At 38.4% G+C, this 17,139-nt stretch overlaps 1 protein-coding gene across 1 annotated transcript in view; it reads left to right on the top strand.

The window, feature by feature from the left end:
• LOC116567492 overlaps positions 1-17,139 on the top strand; it is a 545,558-nt gene that overhangs the window by 47,717 nt on the left and 480,702 nt on the right. The window lies entirely within an intron of this gene.

Here is a 17,139-nt window from a genome sequence, read left to right as displayed (position 1 = left end):
AGAGGGAGAAGCAGGCTTCCTGAGGAGCCGAGAGCCTGATGAGGGCCTTGATCGCAGGACTCTGGGATCATGACCTGAGCCAAAGGCAGACACTTAACGACTGAGCCACCAGGCACCCCTAAGTCAGGATTTAAATGGAGACACCAAACCTACTGGCACAAACTTGATGAAAATGCCCATCAAGTAACAGCCTCAGACCTGGTTATAATCATAGTCTAGGTGATCTCAAGGATCACTTAGCCTTTTGTTTATTTCAATGATCTCATCTGAAAATAGGGGAAATAATAATACTTCCCTCTGCATATGTGGTAATGTTACAAATATCCAGCAAGACAACCCATGTGTACTCGCAGTGAGGAGCCTACTTTACCCTATAAGATATATACTGTTATTATTATCCAGAGGTAAAGCTGTTAAAATAAAGATCTAATTTGATGTATCTAGAAGAGCTAAGCAATAAAATAACTTCTCAGTCAGATCAAGGCAATGGCTTTTACAGATGACAGCAAAATATACAAGCTTAAATTGGCTTAACTACTAACTGTTCTCTACTGTTTCTCAAGGAACATTCCCTTTCACCCCTTCTTCCCCCCCCCCCCCCAACAAAAATTAAGCTGTGGAAACCTGTCATTGTGACATTTAACCATCAGACACTTATTTTACCATTTCACTATTTTCCTTTTTATGGTCCCTGGTGGCAAATTCACTAGAAATGGAAGTACTGATAACATGCAGGTTGGACCTTTGGGTATCCAGCAGCAGTAATTGCCTAACTGCTTGAATGTCAGTGGTTGGCGTTTGAAAGGACTCCACTAACTGAGATTTATAAGTTGCCCCCTTTGATAGTCCATTAAGAATATTGTAGAGGGAAAGTATGCTTTGAAAAATTGTTAAGGAAGACCGTGGGTTAGGTTTCCAGAGTTCTACCACGTACAGCTCTAGGCTTAACAAGAAACTTAGGTGCAGGAAGTGGATGGGAGCTCTGATAATGAAGACCCGTGTTCAGAACATAGCTCCTCCACTTACTGAAATGACTTCCATTTTAAGCAAACTGTTGCGTTATTGAGGAGAGCCTCAGTTTCCTCACCTGTATAAAAAGCATGATGGTACATTTATTTAATTACTGTGCAGTGAACTGTGCCCTTGCTATGTGACAGCTACGTGCTAGGTTCTGAGGCGCCGGTCACGATCAAGACAGGGCCGTGTGGAGGTTAGGGAGGAAGACGGAGAATGAAGAGATAAACAAGATGATAAGCCCCTCCTCACAAAATTTAATGAGGACTCAAAGTGGAAGGACTATGACACTATAATGTAATTATGAGATTAAAATAATAAAATGGAAATACACAAAAAAGAGTTGAAGGCATATGTTTAGATACCTGATGACAATGATAGCCACTACTGCATTCAGCAACAATAATAGCTATCATTATTGAACGATTACTATGTGCTGCATCCCCTGAAAGTAATTTACATATATTACAGACATTTTATCCACTTTACACACCCATGAGGCAATTATCATTGGCTCTTTTTACAGAGGAGAAAATGGAAGCTCCAAGAGGTTAAGTGACTTTCTCAAGTCCTGCAGCTAGTGAGTGACGGAGTTAGGAATCTGACCCTAGTTTTTTTTTTTTTTTAAATCCTGAACATTCATGCTCTTAACTGTTATGCTATCCCTCTATAACAACAGAAAATACAAATTTGGGGGAAATATCGCCTACATATCCATTCTGTTTCCTGTTCACTGATACCGCAGAGATAGAGAGGCTTCTACGATTCAGGAATTGAGACCCGTGAAGACACTCCTACTGTCGTTTAAATGTCTGGTCCTCTTTTGAGGTTTCCAACTCTCCACAGCAGAAAGTTCCTAACTAATATATTTCTTTGACAAATAAAATAAAGCAAGTGTGTTGTTCTACCTGGAAATCTTTAAATTATCTCTTTAGACTTTCAGCACACAATTTACAAGTGACAGGCAACATATTTCATTATCTTTATGTTTGAAATAACTTTCAAAGAGAGTGGAGAGGGGCGTTTGACATTATTGTAATCAATTCTGTCAGAAATATTATTGGATTTACTTGATTTTGTGAACACAATCATTTTTCATTGTTATTCTGGATTTTCTCAGATGTTTTACAGGAGGCTAACATAAATAGTAAAATATGCTTCAGTAAGACATCTGTTGAAAAAATAATGAGGAGGTGTTCTTCTGAACAGAGGCACTGTATAAGCTGTGATAGTCTCTTTTTGCAGAAAAAGGCAAATTCCTAAGTGTCCTCAGGGTAACAAAAATTCCAGTCTCCTCAGTCAGAAAGGCAACATGCCTTCCCACAGCCTGAACAGCAGCTGGATTTGCGTGGGTTTGGTAGGAAAACATAGCCCAGAGAGGCACTAAAAAGATTTCACCTTTGTAGCCTGTGAGGCGGCCCAAGCCCTGACAAGTTTATGAATCAGTCTGCTGGCAATGATCCAAACAGACTCGCCCAAATTAAGTGCTTTATGGGGCTGAAAACCTTTGTGTGAAGGTTCACTTTTCTGCCTGGTTACTACCATTTATATAGTAGGTCTTTTACTTGGAGAGTTAGGGTTGAGGAGAGCACAGGGCAGGCATCAACAGGGCAGTCCTGGATGACTTCTAACAATACTTTGGAAAAGTCAACCTGTGTCTCCTTTTATGTAGGTAAGGGGAAACTGCTCTTATCCCTGGGCAAGATTTAAGACTGGAATAGAAGTATGCTTTTTAAGTGAAAAACCCAAGATTTAAAAATTATCATTGTGTGTCCATCAGTCTTAACTGCTTATGACTCTTGTTACTTATTATTGTGTTACTGAGTTTCCTAAATAAGAGGTCCATTGGTCTTCTTTGTGGAGTCTAGGAGAGTATCTGGCAGTGGCCTTTGACACAAATCAAAGAAGGCATTGATATCCTTATTTTAAATATGAGGGCTCCATATATCTGGGAACCTAATGAAATTATCTAATAATTCCTAGCTATTATGTGGAAAGCACTTAGAATCTAGATCCTTAGAATCTAGGTACCTGCAGTAACAAAGTCCTACATTTGATAATATTTTGCCACAGATCCATAGTAGAGGTGAGATCCTTGATTTTGATTATTCTGGCTGTTCTGCCCCCATGAGCTCACTTCTAAGTCTTTTGGCTTGTAGTACTATGTGCACTTTGTGTGGATGTCAGATGTAATTGTGTATTTGTATTAAGTGGGAAATATCCCCCACAAATCTTAGGGGAGATCTTAAATGAATTATTTTTATTATTTACTTATTTTTTTGCTAAACATGTAGAAAAGGGTGATTTATTTCTACCCCTCATCTAAATTTTTTAGGTATTAAAGTAATATGTTGACATTGTCAAGCATACTTTTTGAGGGTATGAGAATAGGGCAGCAAAAAAGTAGGGTAATGTCATTCCTATTTTTGTATGCCAAGGATCTAGTGAAGCAACAATAAAAGATTACTGAATGTTTAAAAGTTTGAATCTTAGAATTCTTCTGAAGAAGAGCAGTTTGATTCTTTTCAAATATACCCAGCTACCCAAATTTAGCTCCCATAAGCTTAAATTACCTGGGAAAGTTTCTGAAAAGATCTATTTTGATGAGTAGTTGAGCATCCTTTAGAGTTAGCATATCAGGTATCGGAATGTAAATGAGGACTTCCAGAGCACTTGAAAAGCATTTGTTCTTATGACTTGTACCCTAAGAGTAGCCACAAAATCCTTAGAGAATTTTATACCGTTCCATGTTAGGAATGTTGTGAGAACAAAGCAGTCAGATCCTGCCCTCCATGGGTCTGTAGGCTGTCTGGGGAAGGTAGGATATAAGTTATCTGAATGGTCTGGAGGATGTGCCAGTAAAGAGTAAGAGTATCCAGGGACCAATAAGGCTTCAGGCAATCAAGGTCTAATATAAAAGTAACTCAAGAATGCAGGAAAAGAATAATGGGAAGGTGGAGTAGGGAAGACTTCCTAGAGGAGGTGGAATTGGAGCTACCCCTTAAAAGATTTGGATTAGCAAGGACAAGGAAGGTTAGATCCACACTGCATTGAGCACTAGGAGAAAGGAACCAAATGTGCCCAAGCACGAGAACTTGGAGATAACAAGGACTGGTTGAGGGACCCATGTGATTGAAAAGTAGTGTGCCCACCAAAGATAAGTCAGCCTTGGTTTTGCTGATTGATCTCCCGTGAATTTGCATCCAAATTGATGAAGTTATAATGTATGTAGTCTCTAGCTTGTTGTAAATTTCCATCTCTGTGTTTATCAGGCATCCTTCGCTTGTGAACTCCCTTAGAAATCAAGGGAAATAATGCACCGTGCAGAGGAAAGAGAATCTGGTCCCTGTGCATCCCTGCTGTGGTGCAGCATGGTCTAATGACCATGGGCACAGGATCCTATTTCTAGGATTAGTCAGAAAGGATTGAGCACATGTCTGTAGACTTTTGCCTCAATATTATATTTTAGATGGTTCAGTCGGAGCTGTTACATTTGGCAGCATTCCTTGTTAGCATTTGATAAACAATTATTGCCAAATGTTAGCAAGGAAACCTGCCAAATGTTACAGCTCAGATTTAACTGCTGAAAAAAATGCAGTTCAAAAAAGCCTTTTGCTACAGAGCCATCGCCTGGTGTGCCAGTTCTGAAGCTGCAGGGGACCCCAGTTGGGACAAATTGTGATTCTAAAGGTATAGGGCCTTTTGCCAGCAGTTCTGGGTTCCCCTCTGAAGTTATGAATTACTTGACACCTGTTGGTTTTCAAAGGAGTAAGTTTGGGGAAAATTATTTCTGGTGAACATGTTGCTCCAGGGATTCTAGTCACACTTATTATTTGACACATCCTCTTTCATGTCACTTTATGCCAATAGGTAAAGTGGTAGATCATCAGATCAGGTAGTCTCTTTTTGCTTATATGTTGGTGGATTGTCCATTTTTTTTTCAGGGTTCAGTGTTCTTTAATAGCTACTATGGGATTATTCCTATGTTCTATTTCCCCTAGGAAGCATTTTCCTATCTTTTCTTTCTTTTTTTTTTTTTTCCATCCTTGTTTTACTGAAAAGAAAAAAAAAATGTCATGTTAAAATTATCTAACCCCCCCTTCCGTTTTTGGATAGTACTACTATTCCAGTAAATCAAGAGAACATTGCCAACATGGTGCGCCTGAGTTTTAGTTGTTGGCAACTATATCTAGGAGAGTTCTAGATACTTGTTTAAGAATAAGAGAATGGGGATAGCTGGGTAATAACTTAGTTAGGCATCTTTATAGCCCATTCAGCCACTCTCTCAGTGGGATTGATTAAGATTAAGTTCAAGCTTGAGGATTTTCATCTTTATTTAGCAGAACTTTATTCTTGTTCTTGCTCTGTACAATTTTGCTAGAGGCTTGTGTTAGGGCAGGTGATTTTATTTAATAACTAAATTGTTGGATAACTCAAATTTTAGAATATATTCAAGGTGTATAAAGATAAAAATGTTAAAATTGGGACTAAAAGATGGACAAATTTACTTAACAGGGATGGATAGAAAAATTTGCCTTTATGTTCAAAAATCTATAGTGCAAGTACAAATCACATTTTTATTTTCTCTCCGGGATCTGATCTCTCTTCCAGTGTTGAGTAGTTGTCCTCCAACCAGAAGCTCTAAATGCCAAACACTTGCCTTCCTGCAGTAGTGTTCCCAGGCAGCTCAAAAGCTGGTATATGACCTCGTTTTTGCCAATCAGCTGTGCTAGTCCAGGTCTTTGAATCTGAAGTCAGTGACTCAGAAGAAAAGATAGGGAAGGATTCATCCTGTAGGAGGTGGCAGTATCTGGGACAAAAAATATCAGTGGTTTCAGTAGGTCCCATAAGTTCTGTTGGCAGTAACAGAATATGCTTCTTTTAATGTATAGTAATATTACTCACAATGCTGAGTTTATTTCCTAATTAGTTATTGAAACTTTTCAACCTCCCCATCACTATGGCTATTTGCTAGTTTGTAACTTGATACTCTCCCTGAACCTAATACAAAGGTCTCTTAATTGTCACCTTATATCCTCAGATCTATTCTTTACATGACCTATAACTTATTAAGTGATCCATAGAAAACGAGAATAAAAATCACCAGAATTTCTCAGTCCAGGGGAAAGAGATGTTAGAGTAAGAAGGTGTTAATTAGTGTTATAAGATACAAAATGACATGGGAGAGGATTCAGAGCATAATCTAGAGTAAAAGCCTTGGTCAAATGTAAAAAAGATAAAGATGAAGATGCATGTAAATAATTTTAGAGGTTGAAGAAAGAAAATGAGGACTACTAAATGCCCTCATATTTGCCTATGAAATACAAGGCAACGATCACCTGCTAGGCAGATACTGAATTTACTCTTGAAGAGATAGACGGTTTAGAATATCTACTGAGGGAAGTATTGGTTGGCTAAAGAAAATTAACTACCATGATGAGACCTCAGCTAAGACTGACAACCTCAAAAAATCCAGTAGCATAATCTCTTCCAGCATAACAAATAGCATGGAGGACATGGGGACTTAGAGTGGAGAAGGGAGTTGGGGGAAATTGGAAGGGGAGGTGAACCATGAGAGACTATGGACTCTGAAAAACAGTCTGAGGGTTTTGAAGGGACGGGGGGTGGGAGGTTGGGGTACCAGGTGGTGGGTATTATAGAGGGCACGGATTGCATGGAGCACGGGGTGTGGTGCAAAAATAATGAATACTGTTATGCTGGAAATAAAAAAAAAAAAAATCCAGTAGCATCAACTGATAGGTTATGAAAAGAAAACTCTTTTTTAAAAAATCTTTTTGACAATAAATATGCAGGAGTATAAAAGTGAAATTTAGAATTAACTTAGGTTTGAGAATTTGTCATGTGGACTTGGTTGAAAGACCATTTCACCAAAAAGTTAAAGATGGGGATGGGGATTCTGTTCTGAAAATGAGGAATTTGGGGTAAGAAAGTTGGGTAAGAAAAAGAGCCAGTCAGAATATATAGACAAACATTGAAGATGTAAAGGAACTTACTTTGAAATGAAAGAACCGATTATGGTCAGACATTAATGTATGTATTGTTATTCCTTCAAGGTTGAAGTAATGATGGGAGATGACAAAATTGAATGCAGCTGGTTATTAAAATGGAATGAAAATAAAAGTCGCTGAAGTCAGATTTTATCTGAAACTCTTGAGTGGAAGTCTGTTTTGTTCTGAGTCCTAAAGAAAACTGTTTCCTTAAAGGAGAGAAGACTGGTAGGTTTCCCTGGCTACTGTTATTGACCCAAACCTTTAGAGACAGAGCCATAGGATGCACATAGTGGTTTTTCACCGGAAAGCTGGTTGCTTAAGAACATAAATAAGGTGGCAACAAAAATAATGCAGAGAAATAGTTGAAACCTTGTAATTTGTAGTAAACTTAAAGTTCATATAACCAGAATTCTTACCCAGTTAATTCAAATTATAATTTCCCTGGCCAGCTTGAATATAGCAAGTGGCAGAGAACTCAGTTCTCTGGTAAGACAGTCCCTTCTATTGTGGAGTCAATCCAATCATTAGGAATTTCTTCCTTGAACTGTGTAAACATATAGGCAAAAAGTTGGCCTATTTGTATTTTCAAAATACAGCTCTTCAACTGTGTGGAGAGATTTCTGTGTCCATTATACCTTTTTCCCAGGATAAAAACAAACCCATTTTCTTCACTTGATTGCCCATAAAATACGGTATCTGGACTTTTTGTTATCCAGATTGTGAAGGGTTAAGGATTGAGTTAATAGTCTGGTCTTTTTTGTTCAAACACCACATTTCATCTCTCTTCTCATCTGCGGGTACCTCTGTTTCCTTGACCCTACACCCTAGACCCTCTCTCAGCTCTATGTTTTCTGAATGCCATCCACTCTGCCTGGTGGTTGCCTTTTCATCCTTCTCTTGATGAAATCTTTTTTTTTTTTTTTAAGATTTTATTTATTTATTTGACAGACAGAGATCACAAGTAGTCAGAGAAGCAGGCAGAGAGAGAGGAGGAAGCAGGCTCCCTGCTGAGCAGAGAGCCCTATGTGGGGCTCGACCCCAGGACCCTGAGATCATGACCTGAGCCGAAGGCAGAGGCTTTACCCCACTGAGTCACCCAGGCATCTCTCTTGATGAAATCATATTCACCATTCTTGCTCCTCAAGGCGGCTTTGGCTACCCCTCCTTGGTGCCACCAGCGCTTCTTTTATATTATAGCACTGACATTTCTCTTTCCCACTAGAGAAACTTCTAAAGGTCAGTGATCTTATTCATCTTTGTAATCCCACTCCCTACTATAATTCTTCCTGTAGAATCCAGTAACATTTTTTTAATGCATCTGTCTTCTTTTCTTTTCTTTCTTTCTTTCTTTCTTTTTTTTTTTTTAAAGTGTGATGCCCCACATTGCATACCACACTCCAGCTGCAGAGGAAGGTGGCAGGTCACTTGGTCTGAGCACTGTATGTTTACTGAGGTGCTTATTTGTTTGTTTGTTTGTGTGGCACTCCAGTTTACTCCTGTTGCACTCCTACATAACTGTGTTCCATGTTCTTTTTCACCAGACTTTGCTTTTAAGCCAGATTTCTCCATTCTCAGTTCCTAGCAACAAGAACTGACTCTGGCTAATTTAGTCAGAAAATAAAAGTAGTTGTTGAGAGGTGTTGTGTAGCTCACAGATGCAACTGGAAATCTGGAATTTAGAAAATAGACAGGAGCAGGCAGAGGCCAGGCAGCTAGAAGCACAGCCAAATCCCTGGGGAACATCGACATTTAAATGGCAGATGGAAGAAAGGAGCCCAGGAAGGAAAACTGAGAAGACGCCATCAGAGGGGCGTGAAGAGAACCACAGCAATTTTAAAGTCGTAGACGCTAAGGACATAGAGAATTCTAAGAAGTGGATGCTGAATTGTGGCAGATGCAATAGACATTTAATAAGACAGTGATTGCAAAATGACCGTTGCCTTTTGAAACTAGGCAGCCATTTGTGAACTTGAACTTGGTAAGAGTGTTTTCAGTAAAGTAATGATACAAGTTAAGTTTCATTGAAGAGATAAGAAAGTTGGCTGGGTAGGCTAAACTTTTGAGTATTTTGGGTGGAAATCAGTGAAGAAAAGAATATGTGACACTGAGAGAGAGCTTTTTTATTCAAGGAGAATCTCAAGCATTTTAATAAGCTATGGGAGAATGCTGGGAAAGAGGCTGGAGTAGAGAAGACAGAAGAGGTAATTGGTTTAAATGTATTTCTGAGAAGGCAGGAGGGGCTTAGAGCAGAAGCCAGAACTGGGGTCATCATAGTGGGAGAGACACCTCATCCTCTGAGATGGGAGGAAGGTAGATAAGGGTCTGTAAATCTAGCTAAGATTTTCTTGGTGTGTAGTTGACAAGTCGATGGTCTCGATTTTCTCCATGAAGTAGAAGGGAAAGTGATCCACTGAAAATGGAGGAGGGCTCTTGAGGAGTTCCTTTTTTCAGGTTTTGTTGTTTGCTCTTCTTCCATTATCCATTATCTTAATCTGTGGTATTTGCCAGGGTTCACACTTTCCCTAAATAACGCAGTGCTATTTGCAGTTGTTTACACTGTAGCACATATCATATCGTACTATTTGTTTATAGAGGCATCCACTTCCACCAATAGAGTGAAAACTAAGAAAATATCCTTGTCTTATTTCATCCTTGCTCCAGAGATGATCTTGAATCAGTGTTTGCTGAATGAACAAAGGGTTTTTAAAATTTAGTCTACTCTGGTTTACATTAAGGGGTTTTATAATTGGTATATATAGAACACAAGGCAGAGTATAGGGGGAAAATCACGGATTTATACCTCATTCTGGATTTTTTACATGAACTCAATATTATGTCCTTTTAGTTCTCAGGACTTCATTGACAGGGCTTCATGCTCTGGTGTAGACATCTTGTGCCGCATATGCTGATGTGTCCATTCAGTAATGTGGGTGACTGTAGAATGGATGAAATCTATTGTGAGAAAGACCTACAGCTGAACTCTTCTCCCAGTGGTCAGCAACTAGGCTCGTAGGACTCTGCCCAGGCAAGAAACCCAACAGCCCCACACCTCCTCAGCTTGGTGGAGGAGGACCCAGTTCTCTAAATGACCACTCTATTCCTATGAGTCATCAAAGCAGAGAGAGTAGGACACTGCTCTTGCTTTTGCTCAAGCAGGGTTGATGACCCCTAGCTCCCGGCTCTATCATTTCTACTCTCATTTATCAAAGGAGTGTGTGGTCGGCAGGCCTGTGTGGGCCGGCAACAATGACTCAGCGATTCTGGGATAGAACTGGACATAATTTATAGGCACATAGGCCTGGAGAGCATAGATGCTTGCTTGGCTGTGTGGCTGTGTCAGGCAATTAGCACACCCTGTGGGGGAAGGAAAGGGACCATAGGACAGAATGTTTTCTGTATCCTTAGTGTACTTATTTTAGGTCCTCACAAAAAGGAATTGCACATCTGCTTAGAAAGGAGTGTAAGAATAGGGAGTAGCAGACAACTCTCTCAACTCTTAATTGATTCTGATACATGGGTTTTGTATTTCCTTTCCTGCTTTGTCTTCTACCTTAATTTGGAAGGCCATTGGAGTTCATCCCTAAGGGGAGGGTCACTATTCAGCAGGGATGTTCCAGGAGGGCTGCCCCACAGTTGGTGCCTGATCTGATTTCTTGGTATCTTTACAGTACCTGAATGCTATATATTAAAAATATCAGTTTGGGACCAGAAGAATCTGTAGGAGCGGGCTGCTTCACCTTACTCTCCTTAACATATTAATAATGGCTGTCATTTAAAGAGTAGCCTAATAAGGTGCCGGGCACTGTGCTTGGCATTTATACACATGTGATTTTAGTAATGACTGGGAAATTGGTGTTATCCATATGTAGCCAATTCATACTGAACCTCAGAATGTTTCAGTGATTAACATCATAATATTCATAAGTAACAGTCATTTAAATCAGGTTTGTCGTTCTAAAGTTCACTTCTTTTCCAGATGAAAAGTAGCACTAATAGGCACTAGGGAACCTGACGATTAGGTAGTTGATGAAAAGTTGCTGTTTTCGCGCTATCCTTCCCAGTAGTTGCAATGGTGAATATTTGGAGCAGGGTGGAAAGGAAGGGGGAACTGCATGCTGATGTGCAGGTGAGTTTCTCAGGACCTCATTGAACATACTGGGGAGGAGGAAGTCTCTCATTTACTTACTCCTCACTTATTCTCCGTTCCAATGTGGGGGATCTCTAAAACTTTGAATGAGGATATTTTTAAAGTTTCTGAGCCTTTGAAATTGTTCTACCAAAAATTTAAAGTCAGACAGCATGAGTATAGAAAAGGAATAAGAGAGGCAGTGGAAAAAACTGAAGCAGGAAAGGAACAAAAGGCATGTCACCCCAGCCAATTTTTTTTTTTTTTAATGGAATTGTCCATTAACTGCCAAGTATCTTCCAAATGTAACAGCTGTGTTCTTCTTGAATATATGCAAAGAAATTTAGGAAGCTGATTCCGTTTAAACTGAATGAGTTGCTTACAAAAGTGCTGATGTGGTGAAGGGTCTGGGGTTTTATTTAAGTTAATATGCTTGTTAGAAACCCAGGCTGATGAGGATCAGGAGATCTGGTTTTTATTACAAAACTGAATGTATCGTGGCTGTTGTTGCTATCACTCTTGTTAATTAGGGAGTTGGGCACATGACTAAGGCACTGGGGCAATAAAGCCATGGTAAGGAACCAGACTGCCAGGGTTCAGTTTCCACATCTATGTTTCACCATTTATGGGATCTTGGGCAAGTTCCTGGAACTCATTGTAGCTTGTTATCTGAAAAATGTTCATAAATTAATATTTTAAGTGAGCTGATATATACAATGTATATAGAACAATGTTTGGGATGTAAATAGGCCTATGTGAAGATTATTATTTCTATTACGCAAAATGGAATGATACTACAGAAATATACTTCATGTAAGCATAATAAAACAGACTCCTCTCTCCCTAACACCTGAGAAAGTTGTAGAAGGAGAATCTCTTGATGGGAAGGAGTTGTGTGGTCCATGGATCTAATAATGTACTTTGAGATTCACCTTCCCTGAAGGGTTTCTTCTTGACTGAATATCAGCATCATCATCCCACTGGCCTCAGGGAACACTGCTTTCTTGCTAGGAACCAGAACCAGTGAATGGTGGTGGGTAAGGATGCTGTTACCTTACGACCAAGGCCAAGATGAGGCTACCACCATAACTAAATTGTACGAGAGGCTACTGGCAAAAAGAGGAGGTAAGCAACCACGTTTATCTATTTCTGTGCTGTCCAATATGGTAGCAACTAGCCACATGAAACTACTGAACATTTGAAATGTGACTAGTCTGGAGTAAAGATGTGATGTAATTTCAAAGAAACAGTATACAAAAAGAATATAAAATATTGCATTAATAACTTTCATATATTAAATACATTTCATACATTAACTTCCATACAATAAATTTCATACATTTCACATGTAGAAATGATACTGTCTTGGATTTGGGGGCTAAATAAAATGTGTTATTGAAATATTTAATCTGTTTTTTTAATGTGGCTACTAAAAATTTTAAAATTACATTTGTGGCTCATGTTTATGACTCCTGTTCTATTTCTCTTGGACAGTACTGATATGGGTAATCTGGTTTAGAAAAATAGAGCTTGCTATTCCAAGTTTGCTGGCATCTTTCTTCTTCTTTTCTCCTAAGTTTGTCATCTCCTTCTGTGTGATGACCAGCGGAAAACTCACTGTCCAGACTGGTGTTACTTGACAGCTAGCTGGCTCAAGGTCAAGACCAAGAGAATGTCAGAATCCACTTCTTGCCCATAGGAAATAAGCACCAAAACAAACTTCATGCTAAGGTTATAGTTTTTTCATTGTCCATAAGACTGCATCCTTACTCTTGCAATCCTCACTAAAATTTCTACATCATAATATAGCAGAAATAACTCTGATTTGGGGGGGGGGAACAAAAAAAGATCACAAAAGGCACTCCTGTGATAAACATCTCTCCATTAGTATGATGAAATGAATTGCATGTTTTAGCATGCTAGACATACACTGTTACTTTGTAAGCTTATCCTATACGATATTATTTTTTCTAATTTAAATTCAATTAGCTGATATATAGTACATCATTAGTTTCAGATGTAGAGTTCAGTAATTCATCAGTTGCTTACAAACATTATGAAGTAGATAATGTTCCGATATGAGGAAACTGAGATTTGGAATTATTCAATAATGTTCCTAAAGCCATATAACTAGTGTTGAAGCTGGTTTAAATTAAGGTGTATCTTAAAGCCCATTGTGTGTTTGGATGAAGCCTTGTATACCTTAGTTAATCTTACTGAATAATTCAGAAATTCCAGCACAGATCTTGGGCTTTGCCACCTGAATGTTGCTTCTCTACTCCAAATCTTTCCCATTTTCCAGATGAGAGTACCCATCTTTCCCCTCAGACACCTCTAGAAAGATGCTTGAGGGAGTTTTCAGTGTTGTGATATCAGGGGATAGCTTCTCCAAAGAACCAAGAATGTTGGGAACTTGGAACAAAGTAAAATTGTCATAATGATAGGAATTTTTCTTCCATTCAAATATGGGTGGGGATGCTTATAAGTAGAAATATAAAAGTGCTTAGCAGCCTTATTCTGGTACAAATCCTTACCTTGGAAAAAGGGGAAGAAATGCTATCCCCATGGATTTTCTGTATCGTTGTGTGCCGTAATTTCAGACACCAGCCTGACTTAGAAAACCGGACTGATGCTTATAGCACTGGGATCCTGGTCAGGCTATATGACCATGGCAAGCAGTAGTTTCTTCCTCTAGCAAATGGTGTTAACAACAGTGTCTATGCGTAGAGTTGTAGGAGTAAGCCCGATGAAGCATATATAGCACTTGGCTCAGTATGGGACATACTATATCATCAATAAATGTTAGCTTTTATTTCCATCATTTCCCATATGTAATAAGCACAGGTTGTGACCACACTAAAAAAGTGCTTTGCTATTATTTCCCAATCCTTGCTAATAATGTGTCCTATGATTTATTTTTCAAAGCAGTAAAACTGTCTCAGATTTTCATGGGAAAAGTATTAAAGTGTATGTGGCCCTCAGAAGGGAATGAAGACACACTGTGCCAAGCCCTTCTGCCTTGCATCATTGCAAGCATGCAGAGACCCAGCACACTCCTGGGTGTTCTCTCTAAGCAGCACAGAAAATTTTAAGTTCTGGTAGCCATTTAGATTGCTAACTTGGGGAAATAAGTTAGCAAGTCTTATCCCATTTGGGTGAAGTATATTCTTTTTCCCTTCTTCCTGACATTCCTGACTCTTTGATGGACAGAAATGGGAAGAGATTTGGATCTCCAAAGGGATGTGTGGTAATTCTCTTTATAAGGCTGTGGTTGATTATTTCATTGCACATTTTCACTTTAATTGTGTTCATTTAGTTTACCTGGCTGATATAAATGCATATTGTGGTGTATAATGTATCCCCAATGTATATAAAGTCAGAGCTATTATTCCATTTTGGATTCTGGTGTTAATAAACAAGCTATTCAAGCTCTGCTGAGGTAGTTTATAGCATTGCTGGAATGCCTTGATGGAATTACAGCATTATCCATATACAGTTGGGGGCATATGATTCCTTTTTATGTAATATAATACCCTATAATATAATGAGTATCATTAATAAAGTGACAAACTAAAACTTGAATTACCACTTCAGGATGGGCTTTATTCAACCAGTAGTATGCTTCCTGGTCCTTTGTAGTTTCTCTCTTTTGAATTCATAGCTTACTGCATTCAAACTGTGATATTAACACACAAACCAAGCATACCCTGTTGTGTCATAAAGCCATGGTAGGAGGTGTCAAAGGGGGGAAAAAACAAACATTATTCTAAAACAGAAACTGGGGAATGTTACTGTGATGCTTTAAAAGACGCTGTGGCTGTCGTGAATAAGCGAATTTATTTACTAGCCAAAAGCAACATTTCTATTTTTTATTTTTGGGAAGGCAAATGTTCTTTACTCAGGAAACATTTTTATATGAATCCTATATTTCAAAAATAGAGCTAAATTATATAATCATAAATTAGTATTAGCCAAGTTTAGATCATAAAGGACTGCACAGATTTCTCTGAGAATACAGAACAATGCAGTAAGCATTTAAAAACAAAAAACAAACAACAATACAACTCTTTGATTCTCTTTTTCTTTGGTTCTACTTGATTCTACTAGTTGATTAGTCCAGGCTAATTCTTGTAAAGACAGCATCTGGGATTTTCTCTGGATAGCTCAGTCATTTACAAAGCATAAAGGATTTAGACATTTGATTATGGTGTCAAAAATATCTGTTGCACAGAGAGATTTTCCTGCAGGTACAGTTAGCTGAGCACAGATTTCCACAAAGCACAGTGACATATTCAGAAGATGCTCAGAATCTTAGAAATCGGTTTCTAATTCTAGATAGCAGGAAGCCTATATATTCATATGAGGTAGGTGTTGAAAAGATTTGAGATTCCTTGATATCCAGCAGCAGGAAGAATTACATAAGTAACAGTATAAGAATTACTAGATTTAAGAAGCTCCCTGCAGAAAGACCAGAAATAAATCACAAATCTGGAAATTTATAGGAGGCTTGTAATCCTAATGTCCAGATTGTATTCTCCTGACCTTTATGGTTGATTCATCAAATGCAAAAATGTGGCCTCAGTCTTTCCTACTACCTCTGGTATTCTTTGAAAGCCCAGGACAGAATAGCTTATGAAAGCTGTATGAGTAAGCATGGCTCAGAGCAAAAACATGAATGAGATAACTGAAGGGGGTGAAGAAATAAATGAATTATCACAATTTATCTGAGAAACTAAGATGAACATAGGGTCAACAAATAATGACAGTTTCTGCTTTCCAAACCTCCCAGCATTAACTTTGCATGATTAGAGAGATTTTTATCTAAAATTTTGTCAAACTTAACTGTGAATATTCAAGAAACATGCAAAGGTGATAACGGAGACAAGCTATAAACCATGATTTATTTCATCTTTGGGATTCTGATATTCATTGGGAAAACGATCTGGTGTGAATTTGGTTGTATCACTATCAGTCTCAGGACTTGGAATTCAAGAAGTAAAAATCTTCAAGTACTTAAATCCGCATGTAATATCATTCCAATATCTACAGCCCAAAATAATCAATACACTTTTAGAGAAAACAAAAGAAGACATTGTCAGTTGGAAGTTGGTCTGTAGAATGGCTGACTTCCATCCTCTTCTCCATGGAGCTAACACAGTTCTCTCACCTGAATTCCTTTGTGCTCACATATCTTTAAACAGACTGACTGGGACTGTCATGCAGCTGTAGGATACACCTTTTGTTTGAATTACATCAGCTGGCCCAAGTGAGAAATCAAACCTACATATTTGTTCTCACTAACATCATATGCCAGCTATCCCAAAATTGATCTTGTGTTTACTGCTATGTAATTCACATGCTAGCACACCTGGGAGGTCCCAGCACTAAATTACATTGTATTTTTTATTGTTACACTAGTGCATGCTGTGAATATTTGCTCAATATTTCTCCCTTTAAAAATATTTGTATAATTAAAGTTATGAGACTCTTATCATTGAGCACAGTCCCATGAGTTTAAGAATATATAACAGATAATATGTGAGTGAATGTACACAGTGCAAATCTCTCTTACCTTGAGCATCAAGTTCTGACTCATATTTTCCAGTTGATCAACCTTGGCCTGTGCACTGAGCCTTACTTATGCTTAGTTTTCTCATCAGCAAAATGGTTTTGAAACTGTACCACTAGCACACTGGATGGTTATTATCACCAAATAGAAATATTAGGACTGTTTATGCAAGACAAAGGAATATTTATACAAGACAAGGAGAATCAGACAAAAGTTGCCATTATCATTTCTACTGAGCAGAAAAGAAAGAAGATGATGTATCCTATTCAGGAAACATGAGCTTTTTCTCCTGCTGTAACCTATCACTCATCCTATGAGGAAACTCATAGGTTATAAAATAGTTCATCAGTTCTCATGAAAAAACATGAAAGCACAAAGATGATACGAAGTTGCCACAGTTGATCTGTGCTGTGTGGCAT

This window comes from Mustela erminea, chromosome 10 (genome assembly GCF_009829155.1).
Source record: "Mustela erminea isolate mMusErm1 chromosome 10, mMusErm1.Pri, whole genome shotgun sequence".
Lineage (NCBI taxonomy): Eukaryota > Metazoa > Chordata > Mammalia > Carnivora > Mustelidae > Mustela > Mustela erminea.
This window is presented reverse-complemented; position numbering and strand designations above follow the sequence as displayed.